Source organism: Lonchura striata, chromosome 5, assembly GCF_046129695.1.
Source record: "Lonchura striata isolate bLonStr1 chromosome 5, bLonStr1.mat, whole genome shotgun sequence".
Lineage (NCBI taxonomy): Eukaryota > Metazoa > Chordata > Aves > Passeriformes > Estrildidae > Lonchura > Lonchura striata.
The window spans coordinates 29,371,311-29,386,390 of record NC_134607.1 but is presented as its reverse complement, the minus strand read 5'-3'; the positions used below and the strand labels follow the sequence as shown (position 1 = coordinate 29,386,390).

General features: G+C 36.5%; 1 long non-coding RNA gene across 1 annotated transcript in view; it reads left to right on the top strand.

Annotated features, from left to right (window-relative positions):
* Positions 1 to 334: 334 nt before the first annotated feature.
* LOC144246267 (uncharacterized) overlaps positions 335 to 15,080 on the top strand; it is a 77,164-nt gene continuing 62,418 nt past the window's right edge. Inside the window, exon 1 of the long non-coding RNA XR_013339941.1 lies at positions 335 to 372. This is a non-coding gene — a long non-coding RNA (uncharacterized LOC144246267). The remainder of the gene's footprint in view (positions 373 to 15,080) is intronic.

Sequence of the window (15,080 nt, the reverse complement as noted above, 5' to 3'; positions counted from 1 at the left end):
GTTTCAGTTTTTTGCTACTGTATTGGACAGTCTTCAAAGAATTTCTCCACAAGAAGGTTTTATACAATATATTAAAATTCCCTTTCTGTATGCATTTTTATAAAGCAAACAGAATGACTTGTTACAGTGTCCCACAGAAAGATATTTCCTCCACCTTTAAATATGTTTATGGCTTGTTTTCTGAATGATTTGATAATGTCATTAAAAAAAAATAGCTAGCTAGAAAATGCTAGCCTTTACTAATTCTGCAGTGTTACAAGTATGCCTTTTTTTTGCCACTGCACAACTGTTATGCAAACCACTGAATGTCAAATTGCTCATCCAGCACTTCCCAGCTGAATCTCAGCTTTCCAGGATACAGTCCATCATTCTGTAAGTAGCCGCATCTTTCTAGATTTTTCACTTTGCATTTAGTGGTGTTTAAATTAATTCTGTGAATTTACTGAGCAATACAGGAATACTTTATGTCATTGTCTTGATCCACTAATTATCCATTCGTACCAAATGACTTTGCGAAATAAGACTAGAATCAATACCGTGTTTAATTCTTGATCAATGACAGAGGTGCTGAATAACACAGGGCACTGATCACCATTAAACAGAATTCCCACACTGAAATATACCTATAGCCAATTCATAATCTGTTCAATGTATATCTTGCTTATATTGTACAGATCTTTTTTTAAAACAAAAAGTGTGTCATGCAGTACAAAGTTAAACCCCAATGCTCCTGACAGCTTATGTTATGCAATTCATAGACAGATGGAAATAAAAAGACTGAAGGGTAAAAACCTTTGTCAGGAATTTCACTTCACAATGAACAGCTGAGAAATCATGCTGGTTTGACAGGACATACCTTTGAAAGAAGCATTCTGTCTGGCCTTAAGTAAATCCTTATCTTTCCTGACTTTTTAGTTGATTCCCAGGCCAGATTTTTCAATTAGTATTTCAGAATATAATAAAATACCTTAAATTAGAATGAGGTACCATAAATTAGGATTAGACTAATGTTTACTTTCTGGAATGGTTGGTACACTTTTTGATCCCCACCCGTATAAATAAATAAAATAAAATTGACGTATTTCAATTTTCAGTCATATGCCAATGATTTAAAAGAACAGTTTTTAAAAGAAACCCTGGAAAAACATTTATTAAATTAAAATTTATATTAAATATTTTATTTTCCTTGTAAGAAAGGATCTTCAATGTATTTCACTTAACTTTTTATAATTAGGGTTTTTTTTGTTGTTTTGCAGATTATTACCTTTAGTGAATGTTGCTGTGGGGAGCGAAAATCTGGTTCCCATTCTCTACAGTGGTCAAAAATGTAGTTTTGTTGGAGATACAGAATATTTAATGTGGTATGATATCAGTTTCATATGGGAAAGCACTGTATGCTGTTCCCCTCAAATTGTAGTCTCATAGTATGTCAGCTTCCATGATGTCAGCAGTTTAAAGGATTTCCAACCCCTTGATCTCCTCTCCTGTGCTAACATCAGCTTTCATGAGGTTGGACTCTTGGCTGAGACAGTGAACCAATGCAGGCCAAAAACACCCCAAGGGAAAACCCCTTTATTCAAGGCAGGTGAGTTCAGTGATTTTGAAGGCAGTGCAGCCCCACAAAGAATTGTGCCAGCTCAGCTGCGCCGGGGCTGGTGGGGGCACACACATAAGCAGCTGGGACAGAGATGCCGTGAGGAACTTCCTGCTCTTCCAGTCTGGTTACACAAAACTGGCAATGTTAAAGCAGTGTGAGTTTTAGTTAAAGTTACGTATCAGCCAGCAGCATGCCAAATCAAGATCAATATTTGCCTCAGTTTCTGGGAGGGGAATTTGTCTTTAATTTGTCACCTTAGATGAGCTGGCATGCCTGAATGCAAAACATAAGAGATTTGTGTTCAATTGTGGCAAAGAAAACTAGCGGCACAAGTCTTCCATTCATGCGTTGTTTAAATCATTCAGGTCATATAAAGGACCCTGAGAGCTATTCTTCTAAGGTAAGGGAACTTCCCAGCCTGACCATCTCTCTGGTAGTTACCCTTGCGCTGCCTCCAGGCAGTGATAGGCATCCAGCCCCTTTCACACGACACGCCCCGCACTCAGTCACACCAGGTCTCCTTTCTCGATCCATCCCAGGTTTCCCAGAGCACCATCTCAGATGTTCAGATACTTAAAGCAATTTAGTCATGGTGCACTAACTAAATAACAAAATAACAGCTTGAGCTGGGTGGTTTTGACAAGGGGCCCTGAACAAAAGAACCCCCATGGGCTTTTATACCCTTACAGGGCAAGGGTGACAAAGTCTGGGTCAGGCTTAGGCTTCTGCCCCCAAAGCTCAGCCTACAGCTCTCCCTGCAGCTGCACACAGAAGTTCCTCCACACTAAACAGCATAAAGCAGTGTTAATTCTAAGTGAAGTGAATGTGGCAACATTAAATAAATGTCGCTTAAAATGCTTACACCAACAACTCAAGATCTGATATCATCTTTCTAAATTTCTAGATAGCAGTAAAAATAAAATTTCCTTAGTTTAACTAAAGTTATTAGTGTTTGTCTAAAAACTACAACAAGATATATAACTTGTATGGCCAGTGCACATATACACATGTCATTTCTGCTGTGTTCTATTATTGCTATCTCAAAATGTAAAACCCCAGGACCAGAATTTTTTTGGATCATATCCACATTATCCATCCTGCTTTCAAAGCATCCAAATTTTATATAAAACATTTTCCAATTAGGCAGCTATTTGAATTTTTTTCTGCTTTCAGTAATGTAATCTTGTCCAGAGGATGTCATCCTAATTGCATGTAATCAGATTACACATGTATGTGTGGCAAAATTGGTTCTTATTCCCTTCTGTTACTTAACCAAAGAGATAAGGAATTCACTTAGTAGGTGGTTGAACATAAAACCCTACTTCCTTGCCACCAGTTTATAATACTCTAATTACCCGGTTAATTGCTGGGATTTTTTTTACTTTCCATTTGCTCAAAACACTTTTGTGTGAATGAACATAAATATTATTTTCCTTTATTTTGCCAGGCTTAATCACATTATTCTTCAGAGTGATGTTAACTAATGTCAGAATGATTTATTATAACTATTCTTCCACCTCTCTGTCTTGATTTTTATGTATTATTATTATGATACCCTTTTCCATAATGAAATAGTTTTGTCTCACCTTATATGAATTTAGCCACTCATGCTTTTCTCAGTCTCTCTGTAAATATTGAAAATAAAACTGGATCTTTGAAACAATTTTTAAACTATGCACATTGCATATATTTATGCAGAAAATAGAGTGACTTCAGTAATAACTGGCAGAGATACCTGTATCATGAGCAAATTTTAGTGGCATAATTTTCCACTTCATTATATGTTTGTTTTTTCTCTTCAGTTGAGGTAATTTAATGTCCATTTTCTTCCTATTGTTTGTCAACCTGTTTATTTGTCTGAAGCACTATAAATACTGTCTCAGCATGTTGCCAAAATAATTGTTTTATTTTTGTGCCTGTAGTAGAAGCATGATGAGATTGTGAAACAACCATATAAACATATAAACAATTTGAAGGACAAGTGTCTGAGATGTATGATGACAAATAAGCAAAGGTCTATGTTTTCTATAATTTCTATGCTGTTTTATTACAAGACTGAGGCTAACTTGACCATCTTTAAGCTTACTAATAACCTTACTATAATGCTGTTCATTTGAAGAAACAGAGTAAATGTCATAGCAGCAGGCCCTATGGAGACACAGAATGGTTTAATTTCTCGCTCCACCCCTCTTCAAACCTCTGATGAGAGTATGGCATCTGTGGATTCAAAAGTGCCATATGTAAATGACCAAATTCTTTTGCAGAAGTAGCTAGACATGGTGGTTGCTGTTTAAAGGTCTGGCTGGCACTGTGATGACTTATGTATGTGACAGCTCTGTGGATTTCAAGGCCATTTGAAGCCAATGTGAATACTCACAATATGTAAAGGCAAAATGCAAATTTTTCCTCCATCACAAAGTAGTTTCACATGAAGAAAGGGCTGCACTGTCAAATGGCAAACACAAACTCTAAAATGGTAGTGTTCTAGAAAGACAGTATCTGAAAGTAGAAATTATTCATTCAGTGCAGCTGATCATTGTTTGAATAATTTTTCTAAGTGAAAAGAATTTCTGCCAATGGCCAGTATGGAAATCCCAAGCAGAAATGTTAAACAGTATGCATATTTATAATGTGAATTATGTAATGAATTTATTTTTCTTCTTTTGTGCATTTTCTACTTAGATATTTTCAGGGCAGTATGATACTCTTCCTGGACAAAGTGAGACATTGGGTCAGTTTTGACTACTGACCTAGGAAAGGTCTACACCTATCTAGAAAAACAGTGCTGCAGGGTGTTCCTGTGCCTGAACTGAAATCAATTCAGCATTAATATATTTTGAGACAATATTAAAGACAAAAGCACCTGCTGGAAAGTCACACTTGCTCAAAGAGAATGATAACAGTGAATGTTAATCCAGCAGTTTACCAGCCACTTGAGCATGAATTTTTATCTTTGTGTTGGTGCTATGGATTGGAGAAGGGATTTGCAGATTTTGCCATTCACACAATGATAATCACTTTCTTGGACTTTAACATCAGAAGGGACTAATTCATCTATTCAATGCTGCCCACACAAACCCATAGTGTTTCCTCTGAATCTGCCTTCAAGAATAACAGTGATGCATTATCTAGCAAACACCTTCTGGAATTGCAGGCAATCTAGATACCTAAAATTCTAGTAGAAAAGATGCATGCACCTACTGGTGAATTCTTAATTTTAAGTATTTTTTATCTTCTTTCTTACATCTTACCTAAGCTTCCCTTCACCAAGATCTTGTTCTGTTGCTATTCAGTCCTACAGTGGACTTCACTAAGACTAGAGGCTTCTCCATACCAGGTTGCTGTATCTTATATTTTGTGTAACTACTTTATTTCTTCTTGATCAGCAATACTTCAGGCAGCAAATCTGCTATATCTGTCTAACAATGAAATTCCTTAAAATAATGTGCATTTTTTTTTTCATTTTACATGCACTTCATATAACCATCTAGAGCAGTAGTCATCCTGACTTATTGTGTAATGCACAGACAAAATAAGCACTAAATCTGAGCCCATTTAAACCTATTTGAATATGATCTGTAGGCACTGCTTATTAGTTGTTGGTGACAATTAATGCCTCTTTATTTTCCTTCCTCCTTTTGTTATCTGATCCCTTCTAAATGGTTGAAGCCGTGATTTCTAAATATTTGATCACACAAAACTTCCCAGAAGGATTAAGTAGAATTTACAGCAATGAGTGAACAATTCTGCCTTCTGCCCTGTTTATTGTATTGGTGGATAGGAGCTAGAACTGCTGGGGTATTTTGTTTCCTTGCTTTCATGTTTTTGGTGTTCCTCTCAATGAAATCAACATTTGCATAACATGATTAATGATTTCTTAATCTAAAAACTGACTGTGCAGGCAAGTGGAGAACTGATGGATAGCAATAAGGGCACAGCAGCTAACGTGCTGGTGAGTTGGACAGTAGCTAGTGTGTTGGTGTCACTAATTTTCCAGGGAAGCTGGACATATGCCAGGGATGCTGCTGAAGTTGTTACTCCAACTCAATAATGTGAGCCAATAAACACCCTGTATCACCTGTTTCAGTTCTTTGCCTTGCAGACACATCAAAAGTCAGCCATGGGAGAGACAAGTTAGTTCAATATACAGTATTTGGGTCAATGCACTGAAATGTAATAGCTGTGGAATTGGGAAATATGAAAACCAAGACCAAATGGATGCACAGCAGAATAGGAGCATAAATACCTAAATAACTGCAGGCATTTTCATGATCATGTTCAGGACAAATTTCAGGAATCTTCCCTCAGCAGCAAAAGAATTATTGAAGAAATAGTTCTCAAATTGTAGTTTCATAATGGTAAGGTATTTTACAGCAGGAGAACTTCCTGAATGTAGGAATCCTGCTGAAAAATACATAATTGTGAATTGGAGAAGGATGCTTAGGACTTTTTATTGTCTTTCCCCCACTAATATAACATACCTGTACAAAACATTTACAAAATAAAATATATTAAAAATCAGAAAATAGGAAATTATCCTCATTCTGCCATTACTTTAAAGTGTTCTAAATCAGGAAATAAACATGGAAAGATAAAAAAATATTCTGCTTAAAACTATTGGGGCTTTGTCCTTTTACCTTTTTAATCTCCAGCCTCACTTAGAGGTCAACATTTATAAATGTTTAAGAAGTCAGGTTTAATACCTGTTTAATGAAAAAATAAAATTTATTTCAAGATCATGCAACAAGAGAGGGTTTCAACTGTTACTTAGCTGTTTACACAGTTATTGAAAGGGTTAAGTAGCATACTGTCAGTCATGCATATGAAATTTGGAGTGAGAGGAGGCAAGTGGATTTGAGGTTGTTCTCCTTCAGTTCATTCAAGGTTCATTGAACAGGAAAGTGAATTTTTATTATCACTTCCTGTGAATGAGCAGTTGACAGGACCCATCAGGGAACTGCCAGAAACCTCAAGAGTTTTGAGTATGAAGCCCAGAGTCCACTGCAAAGTTTCCATGACAACACACTCATTAAAATAAAAGGAAATTGTGCCCAATACTTACAGCTTTCAGCATACAGTTGAAAGCCTTGTATCTCAGATTTCCAAAGTATTTACACCTGGGACCCAAGAATGCAGGCTGTCAAGAAATAAAGGGTAGTTGTAACACTCAGCTGTGAAAGTGGAAAGGTTGTTTCCTGGTTAGATTTCAGCATTCTTCAATTTCTTGAATTGTAGTAAACATCTCTTCTGTCTCTTTCTGTGGTGTGCTAAAGGGTGAAATGGACTTGATATTAGCTTGAAAACAGACTTGAGGGAAGGTTTTAGTGTGAGCAGTTTACTGAAGATAGGGATATTCTACCAAGACAAGGGACTTTGATAATAATCAAAATAATTTATTTAGCTACAGATATCTAAATTGCAAAAGATAAATCATCACTGATACTTCCTCAGGCTTGTTAGCAATCACCTACATTATAGTAAAGCACCACAGGGATGAAGGATGACAATAATAACATAGGTTTATTTGAGGTACTCAAGTCCTACTGAGTTCTTTTCTTTACTATCCCCACTCCTTACACTGCCCTTTTCCACTCTCTCCCTTAACAATCATTTTTACTCTCTTTTTGTGGCTTTATGCCAAGTTATTTTATTTTTCCACAGGTGAGAAAGCTCACAATGGGGATAAAATAATTAAGTGGAAAAGACAGCAACAGAACTAGAAAGTATTGTTTAACCTGGGCCAAGTACAGATATTGTTGTCCCTGATTCTTAAATTTCTGCAATCATACAAGAGGTCAGGCTACAAAATTACTGTTGCTTATTTTGACCTTTGAGTGGATGAATCTCACACTTATCAGTAATCAAGTACATTGCTTTTAATGGATATCGTAACAGAGTTAAAGAAAAGCAAAACACCTTACAAATAGATACAGGCACATATAAATATACCTCAAATTACATAATTGCCCAGCATATGCCTTAATCATACATTATATTGAGTCTTCATCTTCCCTGACTGTACAAGTATCTTTATGCTGGCTGCTTACCGAAGCAAGTATCAAATTGTAGTGTGTGAGTAATGTCTTAGGTGAACAAAAAACAGCAGTGAGGGATGTGTGCCAGCTGCTTGGGAGGATATGTTTATGCATGTGCTTATATCAGAATTAGCCTGTTTGTAGCTTCTGATTCGGTAATTGCCTGCAAGGTCAGACAGTGGGACTCCCCTTTCCCTTGGTCCCAGTGTTTGGCCTTTGATTTCCTTTGGGACTTATTCAATGCAGCAGCATTTGTTGCTCTCTGTTTTGCATCTGGTCAGGTGGAGTAGAGACAGAGCTCCACAAGAAATTGCTGTCCCTGACACTGAAGTGTCAACAATTCTGTGCCTTCAGAGGAAAGAAACACATTTTGCTGTCTCCCCTAATCAAATTTAGCCATTTTCCCAAGCAATTCTTGAAGGGATCTTGCAGTTTTTCTCTTCTCTATCCCAAATTTGTAGTCTTGTTATTGATAGTAGTTTCCTTGTTACTGATAGCTGATTTTGTTCACTTATAGGTGGCTGCTTTAGTTTCTATGGCTTTCATATTTAGTTGTCTTTTCCTTGCACATTAAGACAGCACTCTCTCCCCTCTGGCTTTCTAGAAATTCTTGCTCCACACTCTGGTCATTGGTTGGTTGCAGATAGAGTAGGAGCATTGTTTTGCCTACTGGAGGAAGGTAAAAGTCCTTCTAGTCTCAGGATGGTCTTTTTCTCATCTGTAAACTCTCTCTGAATGAGATCTCCCTGCCAGGACCTCCCTAGAGGTACAAACCCTACTAATAAGCCCGTGAACTCTTAATCTCTCTTTGTTAAAGTGCACTCCAACACCATCTACTAATTTTCTTAATTTTTCCACCTTCATACTGTTAGAACACAAACCATAGCTACTGCATCAACCAGACATCTAGCATGTACCTGTAACTGCTTCTTCCAGACATACAACTGTGACCCTCTGGCTCCTCAGACAGGAAATATGAGACAAGAATACACTAAATGAGTTGGTCGTGTATTAGAAAAGAGTCAGCCAGTTCATAAAACCCAAGTGTAATCTCAAAGTGATCACAAATCAATTCTCAAAAATAAGCGAATAACTTTTTATCAGAGTAGAGATTCTTGGCAATGTCTTTCCATTTCTAGGCCCTACACAGAATAGGTTATATCTCAAGGCTTTCTGCTTAATTTCAAGGCTTGTCTGATCTCTAACAGAGCTTCTGACAATAAATCTTATAGGAGCTTAATGACCTGTAGCCCTTTTCATAGTGCTTGCTTTTTCCCCCACTGTACATGAAAAGTGGCATCAATCTTTCCATCCTTCAGTCATAAGAAATATATCCTTGAGATATTCTAGAAAAGAGCATGAACTGAGCTTGGAAAGACAAAAGAAGTGATGAAAGTTATTGTGGGAAATAAGCTGAGAGAGTCATTTGGAGAGCAAGGGGATCTCAATAATAAATATCCTTTTTATGAATCTGATTTTTTTAGGACTCAGAATGATACTTGGAATAAATTAGCTGAAATATTTGGTAGGTTGTTTCAAGTTTGTAATAACTTTGAAAATATCAGAAATGCTGACAGTGTTCTTTAAATGTTCTTTTCATGTTTTTCAACAGAGAAGCCACTGACTGTGTGGAGGTAAGTATAAAACACACAAGAGGAATCTTAGTGTGAGAAAGAAAACTTTGGCACGTGAAGTCTTTTAATACAGTTCAGGATTTTAAAAAAGTTCTGTTGCCAGATGAAACCATTAGAAAATATTTTTACAAGTAACATCCAGCAGAGCTAGTACTAAAAAAACAGTACTCTGTTTTTACAGTGATTTCATTGTCTTGATGGTGTAAATCAGTGCAGATTAAGTTTCTGTTTTCCCAAGATCATACATCAGTTTTGTGGAAGGACTTCACAGAGTGGAAAAAAAAATTAGAAAGTTTTAAAATATGACACCACAGTGAAGGGATTCCTTAACAGTACCACTGTATCACAGATGGCAACAGCTCCTTGAGCTCTAGTGTCATGCTGACTGTTTGCTGTGTACTCTAGACTAGCATCACCCCCTCCATGGTGCTAGGGGGAAATCCAGGGATATACACAGAGTGGCTCAATCAGTTTTCTTATGGATTTGAAAGATTAAGAGATTGTAAAGATCCTGGATAAATTCTATTCCAAGGACTCTCATGGTACTGGGGAAGGTGAATATATGTTGCAAATATTAGCAGATTTGTGATGATGGATTTGCTATGCTTGCTACAAGCAGATTTACAGGATGAATGTAGTAGGTGTGTGCAAGGTCAGGTGACCCTTAGCCAGCATCTTTGGAAAATTCCCCATTTTCTGAACTAACAGTCATTTAACTTTGGCATTTGAACTTTCTTTTAATCACAAGCATCATCTGACAACGCCCAGCCAGTTAGCAGCTTGAATTAGCCTCTTCCCTTCTAAAGGCACCCAGATCTCAGAGAGCAGCCACAGGCCTCACAGATACTCTTTTCTGTCTGTGTATAGCAGATTCTAATAAAAAACATCTGCTCTTATTTTTTTTTTTCCCTTCTCCATCAGAAAGCTGTCCACTAAAGTCTGTGAAGTGATTTGAGTTTGGGATCTGAAATTTTGGGACCACAGACAGAATAAAAGCATATGGGTGGTGAGGATCAGAGGGCCCCAACCATGGCTGAAGAATCATACACTTCATGCACAGAAATCCTTGCATGCTGTCTTAGTACTCTTCTGGGATGTGGTGGATAGGTACCAGCATATTTTGCTAGGATTTATTTTATGGAGTAGTGATTGGGCTGATGGACAAATTTGCCCATTTTAAGCTGTAAATAGGTTGGAAATGCCATTTTGATGTGCTTTGGATAATGCATGATTATAAGATATAAAATCCTGATGTCACAGGGATATTAGTAAGGAAGGTTTCTGCTAGAAGTCCTAGAAACTCAGCCCCTCCCCAGGGCTGTGCATATAAGGAGTAGGAGGCTGTGAACATCAGAAATTATGTTAAATTCTAGGAAGACCAGGACAGCTTCTCTTCGATGTCCTGTACTGCTCTCTTCTGTAGAAATCTTCCTGCTGTCCCAGCTACAGAACAGTAATTGTCATTTGGTTCAGTTTAGTGGCCAAGTGGGTGACCTATCTCCTCCTTTCTAGATCTGAAATCGAAAATGATGGTTGCTGGAAGGAATGTGCTTAGGGCTACAAGGCCTTTTCATCACCCTAGAAAACAATTTTTTGGGGTAATATATAATGTCTAACTCTCTAATATGAACTTTAAAAACTCTTTTTTTGCATGACCTTAATTCCAAGTATATATTGTTCTGGATGTGTTTTCAAAAAACATTTTAGAATGTTTTGATAAAAAATAACTATAGAAGAACTTCACAGCACCAGACATCCGGTTCTGGCTTACACTAACAACATGTCAGTACAGCTTGGGAAGAGTACTGTTCAGAGGAATCAAAGAAATTGGGAACTAGATTTAAAATTTCAATACGTTAATACAAAGCTCTGTCATTAATATTTACTTGAAAAATATTAACAACATTGGTATTGCCTCCTGTTTTTAATAAACCTATAGAGACCTGAGTTTTGTTTACTATGGTTTTTCTTCTTTCACAATTTAATTTTTTTTTGCTCTTTGTTCATGAACTTAACATCTAACTAAACCTTTATTCACAGATGGGGACTTGTGTATGTCATTTTCAACACATACCGTTGTGCAGATGCTGTAAAGAAAAGTAGTCTCTCTCCTTACATTATTTATGGCTTTTTCATGCAGAGAGGTGAGACACATTAAATGGTTCAATAACTGTCTTCTATTTAATTGTGTCAGCGAGAAGAGTCTATTCTTTCCTGCACTTTCCATTCCCCAGTTCTCTGATTTTTTTTCTGTCTGTCTTTGATCTGTAAAGACACCATCCTGTCTTCCTGAAATTGTATCTTCAGCAGGGATAGTAGGTGAATTGGATCAGATAAAATAAAACCTGATCTGAGCACAACCCTAAAACTCAAGCTTAATCAGAATAGCTCCAACTGGCACCAGTGGCTCTTTGACCTTCAAAATCAATGCAGCAAAGAAGTTATTACATTCCTCAATTACATGGATGTCATTGCTAATTAGGCACATTTCAAAATATAAACATACACAAAGCAGTTTATTAAATTTCCTGCAGACCTGAAAGTTCAGAGTAAAAGCAGCCATGAAAATATACTGCAGATGTATCAGAATTCTCATGGCTTGGGGGAAGATGAACAGACACAGAAAAAGTATTAAAAATCTGTGGTGCTTTTGCTACTAGGGCCACAGTCCTTAAAATGCATACACAAAATAAATTTCTCTTACAAATGAAAGAATCTGTTTCCTGGTCAGTGTCATGCTACAGTAAGTAAACTACTCTTAACCCTTACCCTCATCTATAAGGATAGTACTGTAATCACTAATTAGTGTCTTTCCTTTGGGATAAAATTATATTTTCCAAAGTCCAGTGCTAATCAGATGAGAAAACCAGAAGTGAGAAGTGTGTAACTGCACCCATTCTTCTCTTCATCATGAGAAAGCCCCTGGAGGTGGGTCTGACAGGTGGTTGACCCCAGCAATGGTATTTCTTCAGCATCTTAGATGTCCTCATAACTCATCAGTGTGCAGGATCCTTTTATATGTATTTTTTTTAAATGAAAGAAACTGATGAGAGTACAACTAATACAACATAAGAATAGTTTTAATAGAAAAAAGTGTGATTTTATGTTGCCTCATTTGAAAAAAAAATGTGTTTATAGAAGCTGTTAACCAATTTGATGCTCACAACAATAACTGTAGGAGTGATAATAACCGTAATCATTATACTATGAAATGAAAATTGGGGAAAAAGCCTGTGCTAACAATAATCACTGGCATAGACAGCCACTGGAGCACGTAATCTAACAAATCACTGAAGAAATCACCGTAACACTTCTTGGATCAATAATACAAATGGTTTGGTACTTAATAAGTGAAAAGAATAAGAACAATTAATTCAATTGTTGCAAATCATTGATCAGCTGCCTTAAAAAAAAGTGTGACTTTTAAAACCTAAGTATGTCTTTGTGTCATGAGTCCTTGCAATGAGCCATTGAAATTTGAAGTATAGCTTCAGCTGGTGCAAATATGTATAACTTCATTGAAGTCAATGGTATCATGGCATTTTAGATCACGGACTAAAAATCTTCAGTTTTGATAGAGAAGCTTAGAAGAACACCACTAAGTGGGTACTTCACTTCATCTTTGATGGCAATGGCTGTCTGGATATTGTTTGGCTCCTTAGGTAACTGGATGATTTGGAAGATTCAGAAAGGCCTTTGAAATAATGAAAAGAAAATTGACAAATGGCTGCAACACAGGGGGAAAAAAGCAGAAAAGAAGTATGTAATAACTGAGAGAAAAAGAGGGAGAGGAGGTGGAGAGAGACCGAACTCACAGGACAGGACTTTCAAAGGTACCTTGGTGTATCTTAGCATAAAGAGCATTGTAATTTTCAAAAGTTTACATATTTTGGGGTGATCACATTAACAAGAACACCTCAGAGTCTAAACTACATGCTTGGTCATGTTGTAACAGAGGTTAAGGCTGTCTGAACTCTAGTCAGGTTGCTGCCAGTCAGTCACTGGCAGCTCAGTTTAGAAAGATGGTAGTTCTCCTTTCTCAGCTTTTTGTGTGGACAGGAAAAAGTTTAGTAGAATTTGGCTTGTGTCTGGGACCCAGGCAGAATGGGAATGAGACAGAGCCTGGCATGTAAACAGCTGTGAAAATTAAATGCCTTCCAAGTTTAAGAGCACCTGACCAGTGATCTGCAGGTTTAAAATCTGGGGTTATGCTCAAGTCCTAGGAGGGTGCACAATGTTCCTTTGTGGATCATATCTCAAAGATCTTTGAAAATCCTAGTGTCTAACTCATGTCAGCAACATTTTTCTTTAGTTTGGATCTTTGAAACATAATGAAACAAGCAAACAAACAAACAAACAAAAATTTTAGCTGAAGATTATTTACTAACAAGTTCAATATGCTTATCTTTGTTCAACAGTGATATTAATCCAAAATGATGAACTGTTTTGTTTTAAAGGAACATTTGTGTTTAAATGTCTTAGCTGTGATATTTTCAGCTACTAGGTATAATTATATCTTTAATAAAATTATTGATTGGGCCAAATTGGTAAAATGTTACAATTAAATGCCAAGGGATTCGAGACCAGTGATTAGGACAGCTGAGTTTTAACAAAATTTTACAATGAATTGTATTGAAAATTATAATCATTTATATCAGCTACAAAGCAAAACTTACATGTTTCAATAGTCTGTTTGATTTTTAGAGTTACTTAGATCCTATATAAGTCTAATAATGGATATTCAGTCTTGGACGTTCCTTTCAAGAAGAGCAAGTTTCCCCTGCTGTTAAAAGAAATCTAAAATGAAAGGGTCTTTCATTTATATAAAAAGACACCAAACTTTGTCACTGTCTTTCTGTAATATGAAAGACAGTAGAGGTAGAAGTCAATTGTAATTTTTCATCAGAAGGGTTTCACCTGTATACACATTGCCAAGGTAGCAAAATAGAGCTGTAGGAGATTCTTTAAGTAATTGCATTAGTTGTGTAATAATAGCAACAAAGATACCACAAACAGCATTATAATAGAAGCAAAAGCCTTATTCTTTCAGTTATATTGGATCCAAATGTCTAGTGGAACATTTCTGTTTTTAGCAGCTTTCATAAGCGAACAAGATTGATGAAGACTAGAGTGGGAAACAAAGGTAAAACAAGATGTTCATGATTGTAAAACAAATCAGTATCACAAGTCAGGAATAAGATAGCCAGTCCTCTTTCTTAGAGACTTTTCATATTGTCCATCATAAGAAGAGCATAAAATGATTAAAATTAACTAGTAGAATGCAAATTAAATTAACACCTGTAGGATTACCACTAGCAAATCAAGCATGAATTTTTGCCTAATTGCTACTTATTCTAAATGTAAAAACAAACTACAAATCTGCTTAATGTTCAAGCTTTGATTCTGTAGTATTTGAAACACTGAAAATAAAACCCCAAAACTATGTTAAGGGAAATTATCAGCCAGCTAGATCAAAGATCACACTTTTAGAGGTTTTAGGTATTGTTAGATAGCTTTCTAGACTCTGATGTCCACCTCTCACTGCTTTATTAGTGGAATGCATTAGAAATGAGAGAGAAAAGAAGCAGAAGCAACAAAAGATTGACTTGCTGATTTAGGGAAAAGTGAATTTTTCTGTAAGAAGTCAGCCTAAAGAACAGTGGTTTCCTATTGATCTGTATGCTTTAAATTACTGTAGTGGTACTGAATTACTCAAAATCCTATTAGTTCCTATATTATCCTCTCCTGGTTGTCATCTCTCCAGGCTCATGTAAAGTGTGCATTACCTGATTAAACAGCTGGTTGGTGGCAAAC